Source organism: Manis javanica, chromosome 11 (genome assembly GCF_040802235.1).
Source record: "Manis javanica isolate MJ-LG chromosome 11, MJ_LKY, whole genome shotgun sequence".
Lineage (NCBI taxonomy): Eukaryota > Metazoa > Chordata > Mammalia > Pholidota > Manidae > Manis > Manis javanica.
The window spans coordinates 59,845,305-59,858,570 of NC_133166.1; the positions used below are offsets into that span (position 1 = coordinate 59,845,305).

Genomic DNA, 13,266 nt, shown 5'->3' on the forward strand with positions numbered 1-13,266 from the left:
TCTGGACAAGCTTATACACAGCCACTATTATATGATACAGTTGTGATAAAGTAGAAAAGATACTCATCTTCAATTTGGGAAATTAGATTTAAAGACTCGACATTACCACTTAATCGCACTGTGACTGTGTTAGGCTGAATGATGCGCCTGCAAAATTTTGACATCTTAATCTCCAGAACCTGTAGATATGCTACTTCATGGGGCAAATCGGACCTTGTAAGTGTGAATGACTTTGAAACAGGGAAATTATGCTTGATTTTCTAGGTGGGACTAATAGAATCACAAGGATCTTTATAAGAAGAAGGCAAGAGGGTCGGAGTTAGCGATTTGAAAATGCCATACCCTTGACTTTGAAGAAGGAAGACAGGACCACAAGCCAAGACCTTGGGAAGCCGGCAAAGGCAAGAAAACAAATTCTCCCCGAGAGACTGCAAATGGGAGGCAACTCTGCAAATACCTTGGCTGTATCACCTTGAGGCTGGTTTTGGAGTTCCGAGCTCTAGAACTCTAAGATAATAAATTTGTGTTGTTTTAGGCCACTAAATTTGTGATCATTTGTTACAGCAGCAATAGGAAACTATGACAGAACATAAATAAATCTCTTTTTCGGTCTGTTCTCAAATTTCTAAAATTTGGGCAATATCTATGTAACAAGATTACTTGGGTCATATAAAAAAGATAAAAGTAGTAGACACTGGTTATTTTAGACATTTTGATGTGTTTTATTTATCCTTTTGATAGAGCTTAACTTTCTTTTCCAACTTAATCATCAGATACTCAGATAGGACTGACCACCTAATAGTTATGCAGTGAAAAATCACTTGGCCAAATAATCAACACAATTGGTTATGGGAGGACAAGTGACTCATGGCAGACCCAACAAAATATTTTTATAAGGACGATATATTTTACTGAGATATAATCCACATGCCATATGATTTACTTATTTCAATGGACAATGTTTTTTAGTATTTCACAATTATGTAACCATATCAGTCTCATTTTAGAATATTTTGTCACCTCACACAGAACCTTTATACCCATGAGTGGCCATTCCCTATCCTCCTGTCCGTGCCTTATGCAACCACTAATCTACTTTCTGATTCTGTTGATTTGCTTATTCTATATTCAAATTGGTATAGAACTATACCATAACGTATTTGTGTTCAACATTCACATAAATGGAGTTCTACCATATGTGATCTTTGTGTCTGGTTTCTTTCACTGAACAAATCTTTTCAAGGTTCATCCATATCACGGGATGTACTAGTTCTTTGTTCTTATTGCCAGATAATATGCCATTGTCTGGATATACCATATTTTATTAATATTGCAGAACAGAATTTTTTTTCTGAAGAAAGGGAGAAGAAAAGAGCAGGGGTGTGATCTTTATATCTGCCCATGAACCCAGAAGCAGCAGGGAATTATATTTGACTTGAAAATGGAAAAGGTAGCTGAAAATCTCATGGGCAGATGCTAGAGATTCATATGCTTCCCCAGGACTTGCGCTGCCTGGGGTCCTAGGTACAACAGGTGACTCCTTCATTCTATACAGAGGAAACCAAATGTAGAAAATACCCTGCGTTCTCAATATCCGATTAGCATGGCAACTCATTTAGCTCCTTGCATTATCAGTTTCCTGCGAACATCTCACCCCACCCCTACTCATCCCCTCCTGCTCTATGCTAACTTCACAGGCCCATTGTGAGGCTCCTATGCTACTGAGGGTAAACATTTGATTAACTAGGACATAATCTTTTAAAGTTCAAAGATGGATGCTTCAATAGTACATCGTGATGGAGGCATTTTGAAATGTTCTCTGACGACCAAAAAATGCTTTAGAGGTTCCTGAACTTTTTGGGGATGGGTAGGTAAATAAAGGTAGCCATTGCAGTTAGTCAGAAATGGGTCCTGATAGTTTCTAATACCCTTGCAGGTAGGATGCTACCCTAATCATCACTGAAGCATATGGCTTGCTTAGGATATCTATAGTAATATCTAGTATGGTCTATAGTAATATCTCAATGAACTCATTTTGTTGAAGCACAAACCAAACTGCACTTTAATACAGTGCATCAGTGTGTGCATGACTTCCATGTTATATTCTTCCTAATTAAACAGCAAAGAGTTATTATTGATAATAACGTAGCTTTCATCTAACAAGCATGTATTATGTGCCAGATAGTATGCTAAGTTCTTTACGTGCATTAATTCACAGTAATCCTCTTTTCATAAAGGACTGGAAGGCAAGAGAAGTAGCTTTTTTTAAAGTTTAAAAAGTAATTCATGAAGCTGAGGCTCTAGTTCACTTTGATCTAAAGCCAAAGCTTTTAAAGAGGATTTTGGTTGACTTGCTGTTGTTAGAATTAAGTATAATAATTACACATTATCTAATATACAACGACTTTAGATGCTAAAGACAGGATCTGCAGTGGGGGTGGGGGGAGGTTGTTTTGTATAGACTTCATTTAGAAACCTTCCAAAAACCACACATGTCAACTCTGATATTTGATCCTTCATTAAAGAGTTCACCTGAACTGTTTCCTAATTCACATTATCCTCCTTAAAGATACTGAGGACTCCTCAGATGCTTTGTGTCATTATCTCTGCTAAAATAGAAAATGTCATCATATTCTATGCCACCATACTTTATTCTGTCATTTTTTTTCCAAAACTTTTCAAAACTCAAATCATCCATGAAATCTTCTGTGATCGAGGTGGAAGCCACCCAGACATTCTGTTAATATCTTCAGTGTGATTGATATTTCTCTTCTGCAGGGTGGCAAGACAGCATATGTGTATATGTGGGCAAGAATATATATCTTTATGTTAATGTGCATCTGTTCCTCTCATCTTTACCGTGTACTATTAAGATATTATGCTCCTAGGGTGTGTCCTTGCTTCTCTCCTCAGAAGAGAGTATTTATTCACCTGGGTGACCTCAGTGCTTAGCCCCACGGCATGATGTACATATTCAATAAACTTAGCTTATTGAATGAGTGAGTGAGCATTCAGTGACCACAACAACAATTTTGAAGGAAAATCTTCCACACAGAGAAAATAAGATCACATACAAATAGAACTGCAAATTGTTTGTCTTCTCAGGTATTTTATTTTTAAGCATTCTCAGCTGAAATGTGCTGTGGAATGGATGAGATTAGCAGGTAATTTTCATTTCACTTCTGTTTTCCAAATGGTTACCACTTGCCAAATACACCACACTGAGAGTGAGCTTTTCCCCCTTCTGGTGTGGCACTATGATACAATGCTATATTCTTTTGGACATCTTTCCCTTTTAAAGCTATGGAGTTCATTTATATCTTGTTATTTATCATGGCTGTATTCCCTGGTTAGAGCAAGAAAAAGAAAACTAAAGATGAAACAATGGGGTTCTAACTCACCAACTAACTTTCGTTATTAAAAAGACTATCTGAAAAATCGAAATTTCGAGTTTTGTGAGCCTCTTGCTTAGTTACATATGATGTTAGTCTTCTAAAATTATTACTGTTACTTTAAACAAGAGTCACCATAAACAAACACTATAATGTGCTCTGTTCTACACAGAATCAGAAGAGCTGCCCATGTTTAAGAAGATCTGAATCATACTGCCTAGATGTTAATCCCATATCCATCTCCTTTCTATTTTGATGACCTTGAGTCAGTTTTTTAACTTCTCTCACTGTCAGTGTCTTTATCTTTGAAAAGAAGGCAGTATGGGGCTCTGAGGATTCACTGAGCTGATTCATGTGCAGGGGCTTAATTTCAGGTATGTGCAGAGGAAGTCCTTCCTTCATTACTATTACCTGCCATTGTTGCTTTTATGATAAGAGTGCTGATAAGCAGAGCGGAATAAGTAGACACCTCCTAGAATAGACCCATTCAGAACCTCTTACAAAAGGGTTTCCTGACTTTGCATAGAACCAGCACAGAACCCTCCAAGAATGCTAAGGGAAAAGCAATTTCCAGGTAACCTAGAGCTACTGGGTCACTCAGGTCACAGCCTCAGGTGAAAATAACCCATTGTTTCCTCAGGGATAGTAACTGTCCCATGAAGGCAGACACTGGTGGTTCCAACAGTCTACGCTGGTGGTCAAAAATCTGGATTAAAGGGGAGGGAATTTAGCTTGAAAAGCATTTACTTGAGTATTTAACTGCTTCCAACATTTTGATATTGGTTATACAAGGACTCAAGGTCTCCCAAGCAAATACCTGGGTACCTTCCTTGGTGATGTTTTCTTTTTTTTTTTTCACATTACAGAACTGAAGAATTGTGAATGTGTCACTTTACTGTGAAATACAAATACTTCTTTCACTGAACTCCAAATGCCTAGCACGCAAGAAGTAATCTTGGCTTTACTTTGTTGTGAGCAACATGTGTATTATTGCTTCCTCCGTTAAACTGTCCTCAATGTTTCTCTTCAGTCCCTAGCCCTGGGAATTATATCTCACAGTTTTCTTGTTTAGTCCTATTTGCAAATGATCAACTGGCTTAGTTTGCATTAATTTTGAGCCCCCTCTCACCTGCTTTTTGTCATATTGCTAGAGGTCACAGACCCTCGGTTCTATGACTTACAACAACAGGCAAGAAATATTAGCGTTATAAACTAGACAATAGGAGTCACAGCTCAGCTGCATTCTCAGGAGAAAGCCTCCCAATGAAGTGAAACAATATGGATTATAAAGAGGTAGCATGTGTGTGTTTTCTAACAGAGGTAGAGGTTCATCTCTTAACTGCTGAAGAATTTTCCCTTTAGTGCAATTTATTTTATTTTCTCAATTTTTGACTAACATGTCTATTTATTTATTGTTTAAAAAAGTATATTTAAAAGAATAAGCCATAACCCCATTACTCAGATATTTTCTGCACATATAAATGCATAATGTAATGATATATAAATCACTATCACATTTATACAATTTCCTGTACTCAGATTTTTAAAATTAATAATACATTGTGAATATATTCCTGTGTCTATCCATTCAGAGGAACAGCATCATTATTAATCATTATTAATGAGTTTATTACACCAATAGGCCATATCATAAAAAGTGCCTTATTTTCAGGTATTTATGCTATTTTAATATATTGCAACTTTTAACAATGCTCTAATGGTAATACATGTACATATATCTTCATTCATTTGCCCACTGATTTGTTTAAGATAATCTTAGAAAAGGAAATGCTAGGTCAGCAACAGGCATATTTTTAAGACTTTCGATAATGTGCCATTTGGTCTCTAGAAGGGTCATACCAAGTTACACTCCCCCGAATGGTTTATAAAAATGCTTTTCCTTTATACTCTTGCCACTACTGGGTGTTTTAATTCAGTTTTTCACTTAGAGAGCAAGGAGGCAGCATCCCATAGGGCTAGAGATTATAAATCAGAGATTTATAGTGTAAAGATTTGTTAACCAGGGACCACGTCACAGGAATGTGAGCGTGTTTTCTCTATTACCAGGAACTCTATGAATCAGATCTAATAACTATTTTAGTCACTACCAATACAGCCACGTTTCAGAGAGAGCACAAACTAGAAAAAGCTATATATATATTTTATCAAAAAATTCCCAGGAATGTGATAATAGCAAATAACCTTTTAGTTCTCTTTAGATTGGGGCAACAATACTATTGCCCTTGAAATTATGTATCTCGTTTTGGTGACTGGTGAATCTAATTTATAGATATGTTTCCAGGAATAAGTGGAACTATTTGTTTCTAAATAAAAATGTCAATCCTCAAGGAAAAACCACTGCAACTTAACCATGTAGGTGTCTACTTTTCATATATGAATCACAAAGTGGATGAGGCTATTTGGAACTTTTCTTGTTCCAATCAGTTGCTCTGTCCATTTAACTACCCTTTCAGAAGACAATAATTCTCAGACCCTCTATTAGCATGGAGAAGTCAGAAATAAACTTAAGTATTGATAGGGCCAATTCCTATTAGGGTAACAATTCCAAATGGGACAAAAATATGTGTGCCAGGGCTTGTATACAACAGAAAGGGAAGAGCTACAATAGTTAATCAAAGGACTGGCTGTATTTTTTTTATCTCCCCTAAGATTCTAAGATGATTTTACAGAAGTTTCTTAGAAAACTTCCTGTAATATCCAAAAATTTCTATAGAGCTGGTTATCCATTCACTTTACTAACTGATTATAAATATGATTGGAAACTTCAAAAATCTCAAGGCAAATTTAAAGTTATAGTTCTCCCATGAAGAAGTGGTTATATTATTTTGTGATTTATTGGTGCCTCAAAACCAGAAAGCTTGGAACTTCTAATGTATAGTCTTTAGGATAGAGCCAGCAAGGATGGATCTAGCTTTCTCAGAAGTTATCTTTCTTCTTTTTTTCATGTTGGTTTCCTAATATGCTAAAAGAATGATGTTATATGGGCTTTGGGCAGAAAATAAGTAAGGACACAGAGGCACTGAGCAACACATTAGAACAAATGGACCTGACAGACATCTACAAAACTCTACACCCAAAAGCAGCAGGATACACATTCTTCTCAAGTGCACATGGAACATTTTCCAGAATAGTCCACATACTAAACCACAAAAAGAGTCTCAGCAAATTCAAAAAGATTGAAATTGTACCAAACAACTTCTCAGATCACAAGGGTATAAAACTATAAATAAATTGTATAAAGAAAACAAAAAGACTCACAAACACATGGAGGCTTAACAACATGCTCCTAAATAATTAAAGGATCAATCACCAAATTAAAACAGAGAACAAGCAAATCATGAGGACAAATGAAAACAACAGCACAATGCCCCAACTTCTGTGGGATGCAGCAAAGGCAGTTCTAAGAGGAAAGTATATAGCAGTGCAGGCCTATTTAAGGAAGGAAGAACAATCCCAAATGAATAGTCTAAATTCACAATTATTGAAACTGGAAAAAGAAGAACAAATGAGGCCCAAAGTCAGCAGAAGGAGAGACATAATAAAGATCAGAGAAGAAATAAATAAAATTGAGCAGAAAAAAACAATAGAAAAAAATTAATGAAACCAAGAGCTGTTCCTTTGGGAAAGTAAACAAAATAGATAAACCCCTAACCAGACTTATTAAGAAAAAAAGAGAATTGACACACATAAATGGAATCAGAAATGAGGAAGGAAATATTATGATGGACACTACAGAAATAAAAAAGAAATATTAGAGAATACTATAAAAATCTATATGCTAACAAACTGGATAAACTACAAGAGATGGACAACTTTCTAGAAAAATGCAACCTACCAATACTGATCCAGGAAGAAACAGAAAAATCTAAACAGACCAACTACCAGCACTGAAATTGAATCGGTAATCAAAAAACTACCCAAGAACAAAATTCACAGACCAGATGGATTCATCATTGAATTTTTCAGACATTTAGAGAAGACATAATACCCATTCTCCTTAAAGTTTTCCAAAAAAATAGAAGAGGGGATAATACCTCTAAAATCATTCTATGAAGCCAGCATCACTCTAACACCAAAACCAGGCAAAAACATCACACACACAAACAAAATTACAGGCCAACATTCCTGATGAACATAGATGCAAGAATACTCAACAAAATATTAGCAAACCAAATTCAAAAATACATCAAAAAGATCATCCATCATGATCAAGTAGGATTTATTCCCAGGATGCAAGGATGGTACAGTATTTGAAAATCCATCAACATTATCCACCACATCAGCAAAAAGGACAAAAACCACATGATCATTTCCATAGATGCTGAAAAAGCATTCAACCAAATTCAACATCCATTCATAATAAAAACTCTCAACAAAATGGGTATAGAGAGCAAGTACCTCAACATAATAAAGGCCATATATGACAAACCCACAGTCAACATCATACTTAACAGTGAGAAGCTGAAAGCTTTTCCTCTAAGATCAGGAACAAGACAAGGATGCCCACTTCCCCACTTTTATTCAACATAGTACTGGAGGTCCTAGCCACAGCAATCAGACAACATAAGGAAATAAAAGGCATCCAGATTGGTAAGAAAGAAGTCAAACTGTCCCTGTTTGCAGATGACATGATATTTGTACATAAAAAACCCTAAAGAATCCACTCCAAAACTACTAGAACTAATATCTGAATTCAGCAAAGTTGCAGGATACAAAATTAATACACAGAAATATGTTACATTCCTACACACTAATGATGAACTAGCAGAAAGAGAAATCAGGAAAACAATTCCATTCACAATTGCATCAAAAAGAATAAAATACCTAGGAATAAACCTAACCAAGGAAGTGAAAGACCTATACCCTGAAAACTGCAAGACACTCCTAAGAGAAATTAAAAAGGACACTAATAAATGGAAATTCATCCCCATGCTCTTGGGTAAGAAGAATTAATATTGTTAAAATGTCCATGCTGTCTAAAGCAATCTACAGATTCAATGAAATCACTATCAAAATACTGACAGAATTCTTCAACAAACTGGAACAACTAGTTCTAAAATTCATATGGAACCATAAAAGACCCTGAATAGCCAAAGCAATCCTGGGAAGGAAGAGTATGGCAGGGGAGATCTTGCTTCCCAACTTCAAGCTCTACTACAAAGACACAGTAATCTAGACAAATTGGTACTGGCACAAGAAAAGACCCACAGATCATTGGAACAGAAAAGAGAGTGCAGATATTAACCCAATCATATATGGTCAATTAATACATGGTAAAGGAGCCATGGATATACAATGGGGAAATGACAGCCTGTTCAACAGCTGGTGTTGGCAAAACTGGACAGCTACATATAAGAGAATGAAACTGGATTACTGTCTAACTCCATACAGAAAAGTAAACTTGACATGTATCAAAGACCTGAATATAAGTCATAAAACCATAAAACTTTCAGAACAAATAATAGGCAAAACTCTCTTGAATATAAACATGAGCAACTTCTTCATGAATATATCTCCACAGGCAAAGGAAACAAAAGCAAAAATGAACTAGTGGGACTTTATCAAACTCAAAAGCTTCTGTGCAGCAAAGGACACCATCAGTAGAACATAAAGGCATCCTACAGTATGGGAGAATATATTCATAAATGACATATCCAAAATATACAAAGAGCTCATGCACCTCAACAAACAAAAAGCAAATAACCCTATTAAAAAATGGGCACAGGATCTGAACAGACACTTCTCCAGAAAAAAAGCTCAGCTGGCCAACAGGCACATGAAAAGATGCTCCACATAGCTAATCATCAGAGAAATGCAAATTAAAACCACAATGAGATATCACCTCACACCCGTTAGGATGGCCACCATCCAAAAGACAAACAACAAATGTTGGTGAGGTTGTGGAGAAAGGGGAACCCTCCTACACTGCTAGTGGGAATGTAAATTAGTTCAACCATTGTGGAAAGCAGTATGGAGGTTCCTCAAAAAACTAAAAATAGAAATACCATTTGACCGAGGAATTCCACTCCTAGGAATTTTCCCTAAGAATGCAGGAGCCCAGTTTGAAGAAGACATATGCACCCCTATGTTTACTGCAGCACTATTTACAATAGTCAAGAAATGGAAGCAACCTAAGTCTCCAACAGTAGATGAATGGTTAAAGAAGATGTGGTACATATACACAATGGAATATTATCAGTCATAAGAAGAAAACAAATCCTACCATTTGCAGCAACATGGATGAAGCTAGAGGGTATTATGGTCAGTGAAATAAGCCAGGCAGAGAAAGACAAGTATTAAATGACTTCACTCGCCTGTGGAGTATAAGAACAAAGAAAAAACTGAAACTGAAGGAACAAAACAGCAGCAGACTCACAGAACCCAAGAATGGATTGAAAGCTACAAAAGGAAAGGGCCTGGGGAGTATGGGTGAGAAGGGAGGGATAAGGGGAAAAAGGGGCATTACGATTAGCACACAGGAAGGCAGTATAGCAGAGAAGACAAGTAGTGACTCTATAGCATCTTATTACGCTGATGGACAGTGACTGTAAGGGGGTATGTGGTGGAGACTTAATAATGGGGGGAATCTAGTAACCACAGTGTTGCTTATAAGTGTATATTGATACCAGAATAAAAAAATAAAAGAAACCCCCCCAAAATAAATAAATAAAACAAAAGCTTTGGGGATATGAGGAAAAGGGCCTAAACTGTCATTGAATGATTATGAAATAGAAGGTTAAAAACATATATTTTGGGAAATAGTCTTGTATATATATACACATTCGTTATTAATTTAATTATCCATTCAATCATTTATCCAATGAGCATTTACTAAATATGAACAGTGAGCATATCTTTGGTTGAACTTATTCTGGAGGAATTCAGAGCTCTTAAATTAGGGCCTTCAATTAGGATTTGTATTGCTTTTTCCCTGGAGCAGGAAGGCTCACTGATCTAGAGCCACTTTATACCTATTTTAAGGATCTTTGTCGTATGAAGGAATTTTAGGTTTGGCTCCCTTGGGAAAGTTTCAGTCTTTGGATTTCCTTACTATTCCTTTTCTCTCTTTCAGCATAATAGTTTTCATTTTGGGGGGCTAGTTGATTATCCTTTACTGAATGGGTTTTACTTTCCCCAGCATCTAATTGTAGCTGGGTATCTAGACTAGCACCCTAGCTAAATGGAATCCATGGCTCCAAATTCTAGAACTGAAAACAAATTACATATGTGCTCCATTTCTCTACAATGTGCAACTCACGGAAGAAAAGAGACATGCCTAGCATGTTCCTTCACGTGAGCATTTGTCGTTGTCATACCTCCTGACTCCAAACCCTGGGTCACTGAAATGTCTTTGGTCCACTCTACATGTCCCTTCCTGACACGACCTACTCAACAACTGTATTTTCCTTCCCATTCCTCTTCCACGGTTTCATTAATTCAAGCATGGTTTTAGACACTCATTACCTAGCTCACAACATTGTGCTGTTTTTTGGTTACATGTAGCTAGTAGAGAATTTTAAACCTAAAGTGTTCTGATTCCATATGTGAATGGGATAGCTGGTAGAAACGTGGCTCCCAGTATCATAAGTTTGTATTCCCTGCAGAAGCAGAGGTTTGGTGACAAAGAACATCTCTTCCTCTCAAAGTGAACACAAGATAGGATCAGGACCATTAAAGATTTAATCATTCCTTCAAGCTTACATAGTAACTTGCAGAAGTATACATTTTTAGTGTTAAATTTAAAAGGTTGATCAATTGAGTAGTCTCTTGACATTCTTCAAAGATATTTCCAAGGGACCTTTGCTAATAATCAACTTTCTAAATGTCACTGTAGTCCATACACTTTTGTGTATTACTCATACTAATACGTGATATACCATCTATTCCACAAGGCAGTGAATGTTAAATAATGTCAAATATAGAACCCTCTTTCCTGATGACAGACCCATCTCATTTTTGATGATTAATTCTTCCACATGATATGTATTTACAGTGGAGTAGTAAAGCCAGATGACTGCCCTTCTATCATAGAGGACAAAATTGTCCAAATTATTATATTTTTTCTTTGCTACTTTAGTATAATCAAAGGGAAGGCAAATCACCAAAATTTGACCAAATTAAATGACCATAACAAATCAAACTTTTTTGCATGATCTTGAATCTCAGAGTAAGAAGCAAAAATAAGAAACAGGTGTCATTCATTTTACAGGTACCATGCAGTTGAACATATTAAGCATGTGCTGCTATGAAGACCATCTACAGATGCTTGGTTTGGCTCAAAGTCCTGTAAGGAGACTATTATTTTTCTTTTCTTCAAGCCTTTGATTCCTTTTCTATACTTTCAGTAAGCTCCCTTTCCTAGGTTTTATTTTTACTAGCAAATAAGTCTGAGTGATATAGATGATTTATTCAATTACAATTACCAATTTCCATTAAGACAAATACACTGAGGAGTTAGCTAAGCTCACTACCTACCTAAATAAACTGTTCCCTCCATATCCTCTTTGTAGAATAATTTAAAAGTATTAATTTATCTAATTGGATTTTTTAAAACTGCTAAAACTACAAATGTCAGAAATCTACCATAGTCATCTGCTCTGTGACAATACTGACAACATTCTTATTGTGATTCTGAAGATATACAACTTCTAACAGGCAGTTGGCAAAAATTCTGCCTAGAATCTGGCTTGTTTCTTAAAGCAGGAAAAATCACAGTGCTGCTGCACCTGCCTCGGTCACACAGGAGGAATTCTCTAAGAGAGCTACTAGGTTAAGAAAATCCTGGTGCAGCTTTGAAAGAGCTCTTTTACTTATTGGCAGATCACGCTTATTCTTCTGTGGTGTTAAGGAAGAATACTTACTCCCTGTTTCAATTTTTTTCCCCATGTGATATTATATTAGCTCTCTGGGACTCTTTTTACTCCCTTCACTCTATCTCCTCCTTGGTCATTAGTCGCTATTATGTTGGTGAATGTGGGAGCAAGACTTTATCCGTTATAGCATAACCCCTTTTTAGAGCAGGCTGCTTACACATGCATTTGAAACCACCTCTCTCCCCAGCAATGTTATAATGCAGGTTGCCATGTTTGGGGAGGATGTGGTGACCCAGCACATCCTGGGAAAAGATGGGTACATCTGTCTATGCTGGAGTTAAAGGTTAGAAAGCCTTTTTTTTTTTTTCCATACAGTGAAACAACATTCTCCAGTATTAACTGCATCAGTAATACAAGTGATGCCTGTCTTTCCTGTTGTCTGTTCTTTTGACTTCCTGAACTCCCATTGTTCTGATCCTGGGCAGCTAAAATGGAAGCCCCAACAGAGAAGATTAGTGGTGATTTGAACTTACCTTATCAAAATCTCTCTAATAGATCCTGATCTTCCTGAGAAAACCCAGAGAAGTCAAGGAAGCCTCTGGGTTTCTGAAGATGATGCTCCCTTTATACCTGGAGTAAGACAACACAAATACCATATCTTTAAACCATATTATACAAATAAGGACAAATTTAGGCTTAAAAACTTCTGCCTGCCACACTTTCCCAATAGAATCTAGTCATTTGAAATGATGCAATATTCATCTTTCTAATATAGATAGATGGATAGTTAGGTAGCCATAACAGTACACATGGGCATAGATGTATAGATACTCATTGAATATAAATATAGATATATGTTCATTTTCTTTATTTCAATGTCCATTGCATTGTAGTACTGAAATGTGTCACAGAACACTTTAACTATAAATAGCTTTCTGAACACACATTTGTGAGATTTTTTGCTCTTACCTCATCCCTCTGTCATTAGCTCAAAACAATAGATAGTTATCAGTGTATTTCAATCCTCATAGCCAAAAGGA

General features: G+C 36.3%; 1 protein-coding gene across 6 annotated transcripts in view; it reads right to left on the minus strand.

Moving 5' to 3' along the window:
* The window catches only part of LRRC4C (leucine rich repeat containing 4C), a 752,614-nt gene that overhangs the window by 171,269 nt on the left and 568,079 nt on the right, over positions 1-13,266 (minus strand). For all 6 annotated transcript variants that reach the window (XM_073216427.1, XM_073216432.1, XM_073216426.1 and 3 more), the window contains one exon: positions 12,760-12,856. The gene's annotated coding sequence lies outside the window, so the exon portion shown is untranslated. The remainder of the gene's footprint in view (positions 1-12,759; positions 12,857-13,266) is intronic.